The sequence below is a fragment of the Cotesia typhae genome, unplaced genomic scaffold (genome assembly GCF_013202065.1).
Source record: "Cotesia typhae breed Kobodo isofemale line unplaced genomic scaffold, CoteBio_Ctyphae contig_23, whole genome shotgun sequence".
Lineage (NCBI taxonomy): Eukaryota > Metazoa > Arthropoda > Insecta > Hymenoptera > Braconidae > Cotesia > Cotesia typhae.
In genome coordinates this window covers 3,470,610-3,484,193 of record NW_027423729.1, presented here as the reverse complement: position 1 = coordinate 3,484,193, position 13,584 = coordinate 3,470,610, and the positions used below count along the sequence as shown (strand labels likewise).

At 32.4% G+C, this 13,584-nt stretch overlaps 1 long non-coding RNA gene across 4 annotated transcripts in view; it reads left to right on the top strand.

Moving 5' to 3' along the window:
* Positions 1-13,584, top strand: part of LOC141524700 (uncharacterized) — a 179,642-nt gene that overhangs the window by 153,639 nt on the left and 12,419 nt on the right. Inside the window, exon 1 of one of the 4 annotated variants that reach the window (XR_012478748.1) lies at positions 1,683-1,876. The exons of the other annotated variants lie outside the window; for them this stretch is intronic. This is a non-coding gene — a long non-coding RNA (uncharacterized LOC141524700). Of the gene's footprint in view, positions 1-1,682; positions 1,877-13,584 lie in introns of those variants that run through there. 4 annotated transcript variants of the gene reach the window in all.

Here is a 13,584-nt window from a genome sequence, read left to right as displayed (position 1 = left end):
AATATATCATAATATAATAATGTCGTCAATAATTGGTGCTTTTAGCTTAAGTCAACAATTCGGAGAATACTAACCACATATTTTTTTGTTCTTCACTCATCGCAAATAAATGTAAACACCCTCTACCTCTGGTTGCTCATATCCAACAAAATGCCCGAGCTGATCGATAACCGCAGGCACTATTGTTACAAAATGTAAATAAAACGCAGCGTTACTTGTAAAAAAAATAGAAAAAAATAAAATTGATGTGTCCAATCCAACCCTTTCCCACTCGGGCCGAGTAATTAAAAACAATTACCGTTTGCAAGTAACCCCTTGGGCCGCGTAATGAGGGCTAGCATGAAGGTTGTGGTGAAAAAAAGGCACCGTTTCAAATAAACGCGGAGCATCTGAGCCCTGAGGATAATGTGGTTGGAAATAAGCACTACGGAGAACCCCCGTCATTTATGTGAAACATTTGTATGAAAATATTCCTCAGCTCCGATTGCCGGGCATGGATGTTATGTGTTGATAAAGGAAAAGAGTTTCGAGTATTATATAGAATGTAGAATGTTGAGAGTTAGGGGTGAAATAGGAAACTACAGTTGCGATGGGATCCGTATGAATATGGGTTCTTACGAGGATACGATAGTTAGTTACCGAGTAATGTATTTGGTGACTGGAGTAGTCGCTAAAAGGGGTAAGTGGTAGTTTTGCGAATCGCAGAAGGGCTAAGGGACGGGTAAGCGACCAACGCCGATTCTTCTCATTCAAAATCACGAAATAACTTTTACCAGAGAGAGTAAGTAAAAGCTGAGGGGTGATATCACGGCATTACCATCGCTAAGATCCTTTGTGTGGTTTCAGCTAGGAGCTAGTACTGGGGATTAAATTACTGAATAATCTGGCTGTTGAATAGGAAATAGCTAATCAAGAATAAACTCAATTCGGTAATTATTTTAAGATTGCTTGTTTATTTACTGATTTTAAATTATTGAAAGCCTTATTTTTAGGAGATTTCATAGAAATCTAACTATTGCAACTTCACGTTTATATCATAAAAATTCTGTGTATAGTCATAAAAATTTTCATGTCGAGAAAAAAATTGACATTTATTGTATTTTTTTTTATCGACGGTTGAGTAATTCTTTTTAAAAATATAACATTATTATGAAATTTTTTCAATTGTTTCATAAGAAGAAAAAAAAACTAATACTAGCATTATCTCTTTAAGAATTCAATAAAATTTTTGTGCCGATAAAACTTGGGATTTCCAAAATCAGACAAAAATAAGCCGCAAAAAAAATAATTTTCATTTTATATATATGAAATTTTTATTTATTGAAATTATGTCACAGATCACCAGATCGTACATGACTAAAAAATTATTGTGACCATAATAAACTTTTGACTTTTTCAATTATTACATTTTCAAGCCCACTGACGTTTTCGATAGCAAACAGCTTGAATTCTGTGTCGTTGCTATGTTTGATATAATCAGAGAATTCTATCCGAACACCAATCAAAACTTTGACATTAGGACGCGTTTTGAGGTGACAAAGAAGAGTATTTCCAGAAAATTTCTGACAAAAATTGAATAATTGATTATTTATAATTAACGTTGGTTACAAAATTTTTAAAATCAGAAAACTCTGGTCATTTTACTTACAGAGAGATCGCGACTGAGGCAATAAACATGCTGAGGATCATCAGATTTAATATACGCGGTTTCACAAGACGTGAATGTGATATTCCAACTATTGTAAGATGGAACAAAACAACTCGTAGTATTGACATAATCAAAATTTGAATTCAGCTGTATGTAACCATTTGTTTCAAGTTCAGACTGTACCGGGCTATCAGTTATCAGAACAGCTACTTGCAGTTTGTCAAAGTCGTAAGTGTCACTCAAATCTTCATGATAGTATATGTTAGAAGAATTTACAGAGAGGACACGGCTATTGTTTGAGTAGCCATGGTAAGATTTTGATATAAAATATTCTTCATCATTACGTCCAGGGGTGTTTCTGTAGATAACATTTAAAATTTCAATGGATTTTTTTAATTAACTTTTTCTTCCGAGAGTATGTAAATCATTTGAAATTTTTTTAAACATAAAAATAGTTTCGGTTTTTAATTAAACTCAAAACTTATGTCAGATAAACTTCTTAAGGAAGTCATAAAACATTTTTTTCTGTTTATCAAATCATTGATTGAGATCATTTTATGTCTATAAGAAAAAAAAAAAAAAACAATTTTTTATATTGTTGAAATGGAAACATGGAAAATAAATTAACAGAGTTTTTTTTATCTAAAAATCAATCCAATACTTAAATGGATAATCTTTTTCGCTAGATTGCTCAAATGATGATTTTTGACTCAAACAATTTTCCAATTAAACACATCAAAAATTATAACTGGACATATCAGAAATTTTTTTTTCACAGAGCAATGCCTAAAAAAATTAAATGCAAAAATTTTACCTCATCATACACCAAGCATCTGTGATGAACACTCTTGAATCAATAAACGTACCGCCGCATTCTTCAAGTTGAATATTTCCATCGTAAGTTGGAAATGTGATCCGCCATCCGTAAGACATATACTCGTTTATGTTTGATTTTTCAACAGGTTCAGTTATTTTTAAAGATTTTACCGAAATTATTCCGACTAAAAACCCCAAAAGGGTCGACTTCATAATCATTTTTTTTTTTTTTTTTTTTTTTTTGGCAAATATAAGAGTTACTTAATACTTTGAACGATAATTGATACCTGATGACTTTTTATAGCCGTAAATTCTATTAGTTTTGAATTACACTGACGAAGACGTTTTTTTCGATAATAACTAACAAACGGATATTTATTTCCAGTTGGTTTTTTTCATTTCAACAGTCAATTTTTTTATCGACACTCGTGGCCTTAACTACTTAATCGTATAATGTAATTATTGCTCTAAATTTATTTTCAGAGGAACAGTGATGGACAAAAAAATAAAAAACACTTTAAGACTACGATAATAATTAGTAAAATTTGAGTGCAATGATACTAACGTTTGATGAGGAATAATAATGATTGCTCCTCCGGTGAGCAATATGCCGAGGGACCTTGAATAGTTAATTTTAAAAAATGAAATTTAAAACGACAGTTGACAAATTGTGCGTAAAAAGGGTAGTTGCACGCAATATCGCAAGTAATTGAACAATTTGCCTACAGATGGAGTTTTTAGTTAAAGCATTTCATGTCTATTACGTTCTCTCTGCGGAATATTCATCTATCCTTATGCCGTATGCTCTGTTCATTCTCTTCATCATACTTCTGTTGCGCCTTCATTTATTCTTTTTCCCTGATTATTATGCATAACCACATACCTACTATATTAAAGCCTCTGTAAATATTTGCGTGATTAAAAATGTTGTCATGGAAATTTCTTAATTCACTTTTAAATTAACTGCTTCACTTCCAAAAATTTTTTTTTCTTTGCCTCTTAAAAAATTTTCTGATTTATTCGGTCTAAATAATTCTCGTATCAAAACACAGTTTTTCAAAGTAATATTATTATTGTTATTCTCATCATAAAAAAAAAAAAAAAAAAAAACATCGTTTCCTGTACTGCCTACAAGTAAAGCGTCGGAAACCAGATACGATTGTTTCAAAATTATTGTTCGTGATTCGACTCGACAAAAGAACTAGCTCTAAAAGTAAAGGGTGAGAAGTTGCTTTTTTGTCCATTCAACTTGTCTGGGGTTAGTTAAATATTTTTCCGTACAAACATACAAGCACAGTTTGAATCCTTTTCAACATCCATACACATAGTATATGTGCATGTGTAACGACAATCTCACACGCTGCAACGACGCGTTCATCGACTGCTATCTAGATCTTTATGGCTCGGTTTAGTTACACCCGCTGTTAAAATGGTCAAACATATCCCGGGGGTGATTCTCAACTGTTTTCATTTGCTGATTCTACCTACCAACCTTTCAACGTTTTTTTCAAGGAATTCCTCGCCCCCGACAATGTCTACTCGACTGCTCGAAAAATGGCTGAAAATAAAAATAAAAAAAATAAAAAACAAAATTATTTTCATTAACTGTCTACCCTTGGAATTTTACCATGGAAATATTTTCCGACTTTATTAACTTTATACTCCGTACTTAAACGGACAAAAAAAATTAACCAAATACTCATTACTTTTAATCATTATTTTTTTCTTCCACTTCAAACATCAATATTAAATATTTTAAAAATTGCATGCGAAAATAATTGAAAATAATTAAAATAATTGAAAATAAATAAAATAATTCAATATAACAAATGATAAAAGTCATACCGATCCATCGACAGACGTCAGTTATTTCTAATAAAAGTCAGCAAGGGAAGATATGAGAATCTACTCGCATATATCAGAAATGTGCAATTTATTCTTCCATGATAAAATTTGTCGGAAAAAATCTAATAAATATCATGATGACAACGGTATGATATACATACAGTCAGATCGTTTTGTAGCTGTCCTAAAAGGACAGGGCGATTAATGCCCGCCATCGAGGCTATTGCCTCAGAACAAATGAAATCTACCAAAGAAGAACTGTACGGTGTACCCGATTGAATGGAACAAGCAATACAACCATGGGATGAAATAACCAGCAAAAAAGTATCAGCTAGCCGTACCGGAGAAATATCGAGATGCCCGTGTCTCTGTCGCTTCATCTTGGATCTATTACCGGTGCGTAAGAGACTAGAATTGAATGGAAAAAATGGAAATAAAAATTTTTAACAACGCAAGGTTTTTTTTTTTATTTCAGCTTCCGGATTCCGAGATGATAATTAATGGTTCAATTTTATTCGAGTCACTTTACATGGAGAGAAAAAAATTTTTTCCGTTTTATAAAAAAAATTGTAAATTTTGATAAAAGCAATTACAGCTTGGTAATAAAAAAATAATAAGCTCTATTGTTGAATCGAAACAATTTTGATGGAAATGTTTAAATAAAAATTTAATAGAACTTAAATTAGTAATTTTTAAAAACAAATTATCGAATAATTTTTATATATCTGTTATTCTTAAAATATAAACTTGAATGTAAGTATTTATTTTTGCTGTATTGCTGTCACTTTAACTAACCAATATTCTGTAATTATAAATATTTAATAATTGTATCGTAGCTTATTTATTCATAGTAATATGTATGTAATATGAAACTAAGTGACATTCCATAGCCATCATGTCTATAGATTAAAGTGATACATTACTTCTTACTAAGTTGTAAAGTAACATAATAATTATTAGCAGAAAAATAGTAATCAATCTTATTCTAAATAGTATAATTTACAATTTTATGAAAAATGAAGCTGGTTAATAATTTTAATCATTATGTAGAGTTTTAAATATTGTTATTTTATTTTCTCTGTGTAGAGTGTGAGGAAATTTTTATTATAAAAAAAAGAAAAGTTTACCAACACAAATAATTTCTAATGCGATGTTCGTATTCGAGAGAAATTTATGGAAACAAAAAATAAAATTGAGTTAAGATATATAAAAGCTAGTGAGTGAAAGGAGGAGGAGGAGGAGGAGGAGTAAGAGTATAAAAGCCAGAGAAAAAATAAATGAGACCTTTTTTCACGTCCAAATGTGATTATGAGTGATTCCGGCAATATCAACCCTCGAGCAGGACGAGACAGGAGAAAAGAGGAATCGCGGCGGGAAGGGAAAATTCACTTGCCGAGGAAATTAAAAACAGTCCGGGCCTAGAAACTCTCACTCCCGTAGAATCGCTTGTACTAATGGCTGGCATCGTTCATGTCAATATGGCCCATTGCCCGTATTACCATATTATGTGCTTCGAGATATACCTATATATGTGTCTATGGATACGCTTTCTCTACCGAAAAAATTAAAGTCATTTTGCGAGGAGGATCGCTTATAAATACTCACCAATTACTGAAACTGCGAGGGTATATTTATATTTATGTCTGCATCCACATGTACGCAAGTCCAAGCCATTATTTTTTATAGCGAGGGACGACAATTGCTCGATTTATTTCAATATTCGATTTTGTTTTTATTTAATCAAATTTTTAATGCTTCAATAAATAAATGGGATTGCTGGCGAAAATCCGGCATTTTTTTTGTTTGAATGAAAAGAATTCAATAAAATATTTGTTTGAAAAATTAATTATTTAAATTTTAAAACTGTAGCAAATGATTTGAAAAAATGTTTAATATTAAGAAAAAATAGTTATTTTTCCTATAAACAAATACAAAATTGAATTGATTTGATTTAAGAAAAAAAAAATCTTGAACTCTATAGGCTAGGTATTTTACACTGAGATAATGTTAATATTTTCATAACTAAACAAATAATAATTGATACAAGTTACGCAAAGTAATTTAATAAATTAGCACAGAGATCAAGGGATTAATATGCTAAGAGCTACTTTATATTCAAATAACGCATTGTTATGATTTTTAAATTTTATCAATCGCAATACATTATTACATTATACAGTTTGAAGTTAAGCAAACAAGAATTAGAGAAAGAAAAAATGGAATTTCCTTGATTAGCCAACCGTCAGCCACGAAGTTGACTTGGACGGTAATTAAGTGTTGTACAAGTGCAATACTATTATTAATTCAACATAATATAATAGTAGAGAAGTGTAAAAATAAGCTGTTCTGCCCACAATCTGAGTCAGGGAGACGCAGCGTAGGCTTTACACGAGACATTAGTGCTGTGGGACAGTAGTCATTATACAGTTGATAGCTGATAGCTGTGCTCGGTTCGTTCAATAATATATAATATAATATAAATGCGAAACCGGCTGAACACCTGTGCGTCCCACACATGATGCCATCGCATCGACAGCGACAGATAGATACAGATATATTCTACCTCGATGACATACAAACGGCTATTTTATTTCCTCATGCATCATGCGATCCGTATATTAATGTTTGTATTATTGATACACTCGGAGATTATCATCATGATTTATTTACTTTTTTGGTGATTATCGTTATTATTGTCAGTTATTGTCGCGGGGGTTTTATTTTGGGGAGGGTTTAATTAAATGTCCACTTGACACACCAACCGAGTCGAAGGCCAGGTGTCAACCCCATTTACTTTTACTTTTGATTTTTAGCTTTAGTTTTCGTTTTATTTGTTACATGTCACGTCAGGGGTGGTTTAATCTTGGGTAGAACCAAGTTTTTTTTAACGATCTAAGGCTTATGTTAAAAATAGTATTTTTTTCCTTGTAATTTTTTTTTCTTTTGCAATGAGCAAAAGAATACCAAACCGATAATTTTTAATAATCCAGATATTAAATTATAACCAATAAAAGAAAATCATAATAATATGACCACAACAGTTGAAACTGTCTCAAAATAATAAGTAATTAAAAAAAAAATAAATAAATAAATAAAATTGTCAAAAATTTTTAACAAATTAATTTCTTGTTATAACATTGTTCATTTAAAAAAAAAAAAAAAAAAGTTATTCCCTCAGTGTAGGTCATATATTACATACATTGAATTAAATTTACTAAATTAATATAATTTTAAAAGTCTAAACTCCAAAATCCCAAAGTCTTGTAACAGGTTTGATTGAAATTTTCCTTTAAGATCCCTGATAAGTATAAATATACGGGTATTGAGTTTTGCATATAATATTTAACATCAAAGCATCTCTAGTGAATGAACCGACGATACGAGACAGACGACGTCTGAAGATACGTAGGTAAGATGTGGAATATTATATTATACATTAGGTAGGAAATCAAAGGGCGGGTGGAATGGGGAAATGAAGTTGAATAAAAAATTTCCTTTATTATTTTTCATATCAACCGTTTACTTTGTATAGTGTATCTTTTATTATCTACAGTACGTCTGTCATTTTTATTTATTTATTTTCATTCCTCTTACTTCATCCTATATTCTACATCGTATACAGTATTTATACTTATGATTATGATATTTACATTGATGGATTCGAGTTCTGTTCGGACGTACGAGATCTGAAGGAATGAATTATGGGGACAGTTTGCAAACGATTTGTATCAGCTCAACTTATGCTCCTCGAGAAGTCTCTATGAATATTATATTATACCGTCTGCACATATCACATCAATGTATATGTATAATAGTATGACTACGAGATGCAAGCGACCGCTATTCCTCTACTGTTGTAGCCAGCATCGGTCTGGCCCACGGCTAATGTGTATATATGCTTACACTGACAGAGCACATCCTCGTCCGCAAACAGCAGTTTAATTTCGTATGCAAATATTCCGTGAAAACGTACATATGTCGAGTTACATTTTTTCTGATTCTCTCTACCTTTGATATTTAACCTGCAAAAAAAAAATATTTATAATTATTTTTTTATTAAAAAAAATGTCCTCGAGGCTTGAAAATATTTTTTACCGAACCATGAAAAAATTTTGATGTGGTTATATATTACCACACAAAGTAAAAGCACCAATTATTGACAGTATAAAGAAAAAATTAATAATTTTATTTTACGTTTTTTTTTACTGCATTAAACATTTAATGTTGTTGAATTTTTTATTCCCACAATTAATTAATTAATTTTTTTTCCAATTAAATTCATACTTTTTAATGATTCAATTATTGAAGCTTTTAATATGCATGCATGATTAATTTATTAAATCTAATAATAACAAATCAAAAATGCTTATTGAAATAATTATTGAATATTAATTATTAAAATAATTTTCAAAATAGATTTATACGATTAATTATAAAAAAAAAATTTTAATTGTCCTAGAATAAGGTCCAGTCAGAAAATTTTTTCAATAGAAAGAATGATTTTAATACACTAGTCACAAAAATTAAGGGATATAAAAAAAATTCCAAATTTTTTGGTGATTTTCAGCGAGCTGTAACTCCGAGGAAAATGATCGCACAGAAAAAAAAAAAAAAAGCAAATTGTAGCTTCAAGTGTCTAGTTTTTAGATATGACCATGAAAATTTTTTGTCATCGTCAGGTCTGGAGAAATCCTAAGAAAACTACTGAAAAAAATTTTCGAAATTTTTTTCGTCTTAAAAAGGTCTACGGGCTTCAAAAAAATTTTTCGATTGTTTCGTTTAAAAGCTCTTTTAGTAAATTTAATACCCTTTAATTTGACGTAGCCAAAAAGCCTGTACGATAATTTGCCGCGGAGTTATCGTCAATCAAAGCAAAAAGTTTTTTTGACTTTGGAAATCAATAACTCTGGAAATAATGATCGTATAGGAAATCGAAGGAGGGTTTTGAAAACTACACAATATTCTCTATAAGAAAACGTAAACCGCTTTTGAAGAAAAAATTTTTTTGAATTGAAAACTCGGACTGAAAAAAGACAAAAATTCGCATAATTAAGGATATTTGGATAACTTGGTATAACTTTGGATAAAATGGATGAACGAAGGATATCGTTGGTAATTTTTTAACTTCAAAGTGTCCCCTAAAATCCCTAAGAAATTCAAAGCGCTGCGATTTTTTGTTCATAGTGCCCAGAAGCTTCAAATTCTGTGTTTTCGCAAAAATCACCATTATGAGCAATTTTGTGATTTTTATTCATTTTTCCATTGAAAAAAATTTTTTTCAAAATTCTTTATTTTTCGATCAAAGAGATTGATTTTTTAAGAAATTTGAAAAAAACAAAATTTCAATTTTTTCGAAAATTTTTTCGAAATTTTCTCAATTTTTTTCGACTGTTGTTTTACCGCCGGCATTAGCGTTACCCAAAGCGTACCACGTGGAGGTTGCTCGGTCGAATTTACGCTTCTCACACACACACACACACACACACACACACATGTGTGTGTGTGTGTGTGTGTGTGTGTGTGTGTGTGTGTGTGTGTGTGTGTGTGTGTGTGTGTGTGTGTGTGTGTGTGTGTGTGTGTGTGTGTGTGTGTGTGTGTGTGTGTGTGTGTGTGTGTGTGTGTGTGTGTGTGTGTGTGTGTGTGTGTGTGTGTGTGTGTGTGTGTGTGTGTGTGTGTGTGTGTGTGTGTGTGTGTGTGTGTGTGTGTCTGCGTGTTTGTCTGTTTGCAGCTGCCGAATGACCTCTGTACGCACGGCAGTAACTGCTCAGTACCGTGTATTGCCACCTCTGTTCCGAATCACAGCTCGTAAACGCTCTTGCATGTTGATGCATCGTCGAATATCACGTTGCGAAATTCCTTGCCAACAACGTAACAACGCTTGAGTCAACTGATGAAGATTGTGCAGTTGCGGATAGTCTCGCCGCAATCGACGCCCAAGCATGTCCCAAACATGCTCAATTGGGTTCAAATCAGGACTCATCGCTGGATGATTAAGCGTTGTTACGTTGTTGGCGCGGAGAAAAGTTCGCGTACGAACTGCAGTGTGAGGACGAGCATTATCCTGCATCAAAATGAACCGTCTTGCCCCCATGCGTATGCGCATAGGCAGGACGTGTGGCTCCAGAATTTCGTCGACGTACCTATCGGCAGTCAACGTCCCACGAACGATGACCAACGGGGTTCTGGTATTGAAGGACACGCCTGCCCACACCATGACTGATCCACCATTGAAAGCTGTAACTGGTCTCGTAAAACCATCCCGATCTCGTTCTCCACGACGGCGCCAAAGAGATCGTCTATCGCTGCCATGAAGACAAAATCGAGATTCGTCAGTCCATAATACACTGGTCCACTGTCTACGACCCCAATGGTGATGATCATGAGCATAGGCCAATCGGGCTCGGCGATGTCGTGGAATGAGCATAGGCACGCGATTTGCGCGTCTAGCGCGTAGTCCTTGCTCTCGAAAGCGATTTCGAACCGTCGATGCCGATATGTGTTGTTGGGGAGGACGTTGTCGACGATTGCGAAATTGATGAGCGATCGTGTGGGCATGCGCAGTAGGGTTTCGACGAGCTTCTCGAATGATAGCTCGATCATCACGCTCGGTAGTGATTCGTAGTCTACCTTGACCCGGACGACGATCGTAACTTTGAGTCGCGTTAAATCGGGCATAGGCCCGACTGATAACGGACTGGCTCACTCCCATAGAAGCTGCTACTTCCACCTGACTGTAGCCCTCTTGAAGGAGGGTAACAATGCGAGCCACATCTGTGGCAGCTAAATGTCGACGAGGCATATCAAAAGGTGCTTATCAAAGAAAAGCTTACATAAAATTCACGTAAGGAATTTAGGCTAAAAAGAAAACGTAAAATTCAAGTTTTGTGTGAGGAAAAGCCGAACTCCGCGGGGGTATATCAATTTGTTTTTATTGAATTTTTAAAATGAGATTTAAAACTAAGGCAGTTGTAGCGGACAGAAAAAATTGAGTTAATTTTTTTGACAATAGTGAAGCATTCTGAAGACGATAAAAAAATATTAAAAAAAAATTTTTGATAAAAAAATTTCGAAAAAATTTTCGAAAAAATTGAAATTTTGTTTTTTCAAATTTCTTAAAAATCAATCTCTTTGATCGAAAAATAAAGAATTTTGAAAAAAATTTTTTCAATGGAAAAATGAATAAAAATCACAAAATTGCTCATAATGGTGATTTTTGCGAAAACACAGAATTTGAAGCTTCTGGGCACTATGAACAAAAAATCGCAGCGCTTTGAATTTCTTAGGGATTTTAGGGGACACTTTGAAGTTAAAAATTACCAACGATATCCTTCGTTCATCCATTTTATCCAAAGTTATACCAAGTTATCCAAATATCCTTAATTATGCGAATTTTTGTCTTTTTTCAGTCCGAGTTTTCAATTCAAAAAAATTTTTTCTTCAAAAGCGGTTTACGTTTTCTTATAGAGAATATTGTGTAGTTTTCAAAACCCTCCTTCGATTTCCTATACGGTCATTATTTCCAGAGTTATTGATTTCCAAAGTCAAAAAAACTTTTTGCTTTGATTGACGATAACTCCGCGGCAAATTATCGTACAGGCTTTTTGGCTACGTCAAATTAAAGGGTATTAAATTTACTAAAAGAGCTTTTAAACGAAACAATCGAAAAAATTTTTTGAAGCCCGTAGACCTTTTTAAGACGAAAAAAATTTCGAAAAATTTTTTTCAGTAGTTTTCTTAGGATTTCTCCAGACCTGACGATGACAAAAATTTTCATGGTCATATCTAAAAACTAGACACTTGAAGCTACAATTTGCTTTTTTTTTTTTTTCTGTGCGATCATTTTCCTCGGAGTTACAGCTCGCTGAAAATCACCAAAAAATTTGGAATTTTTTTTATATCCCTTAATTTTTGTGACTAGTGTAGTATATACAATTATACAATATTATAAAAAAGTATTTTAGTAACAACAAAAATAATGACATAATTAATCACGATATTAATGTGATAAATTATGATAATAAAAAGTAGAGTGCGGGTTAGAGGATTGCAATGCTCGGGATTAGAGAAGAAGATGTATGCCAATGGAATTTGAACAGCAATGGTGGTTTATAAATGTCACTATCGTTACAAACAGAATAGGGCAGCGAGTTATTAAAGGACTGCGATTAATTATGTCCCGGGTTTCGACACAATGTCCCCGGGGTGGCCGTTCCCGGCCTGGCGAGGCTTTTCCACCCCCTCGTTATGATCTTCCTACTGTGTCACCTCAACCCTGCACAGCTTACTCCTGATCCCGAGTTCCATACATAATATAGCTCTGTTTATATGTATTTGTATTCATATATAAATATACATACAGACGCATCATGCATCAATACATGTTCCTGCTAATAAATGGTCTATGTATTGCTATTATATACTCTATCTCTGCTCCCTATCCTTGTTTATGATTTTTCGCCGACAAGATGATGATTTAATGGGACTAGATTTAATTTTTTTCAGTCTCTTTTTCGGACAAATTCAAATTTTTATATTGATTAAGAATTAAATTTGTTAAAAAAAAAAAAAAAAAAACTCTTTAATTGAATCAAACAGATCATTTTATATTCTTAAATCAGGAAAAATATTTTTTAAACTATAAAATTTTTTTATTTAAAAGAAAAATTTGTTTATCGTAAAAATTAGTACTTTTTGTTAATATTTTCTAATGAATATCCATAAACAAAAAATAACATAAATTCTGTGGATAATTTTATTTTCATTCCAGACATCTTTTTCAACGATGCCTTATTAAAAATAAAAAAATTTTTATTTTCAATAAAACATCAGATTTATTCCATCAAAAATTAATATATTCTCTACTTACAAATAAAAACTAAAAAAAAAATATAAACAACCTTTTTACGACTACTTGTGTAGTGTGTATTTTAATGAAGACGAACAAATAAAAATAAGATAATAATAATATTAATAATTCAAAGTTTAGCATTTAGTAAGCCTCTCTAATGCATTTTAATAAAGATCGTAAAATTTAAAAGGTCTGTTTACAACCCGGGGCTTTTAATGGCCTTCATGTGCATAATGTGCATAATGCTAAAGGACGAGCTTATTTATCACACAGGAAATAATGCTTACTACACACTACTATTCTCATATCACACTAGTGTAGTGAATAGTACTCAGTACTACTCAGTAGAGCAGTATAGTTGAATTGTTCTAAAGCAAACTAACCAACACTGCTCTACTCTTGCCGTTATCATTTCTGAGAATTAAAC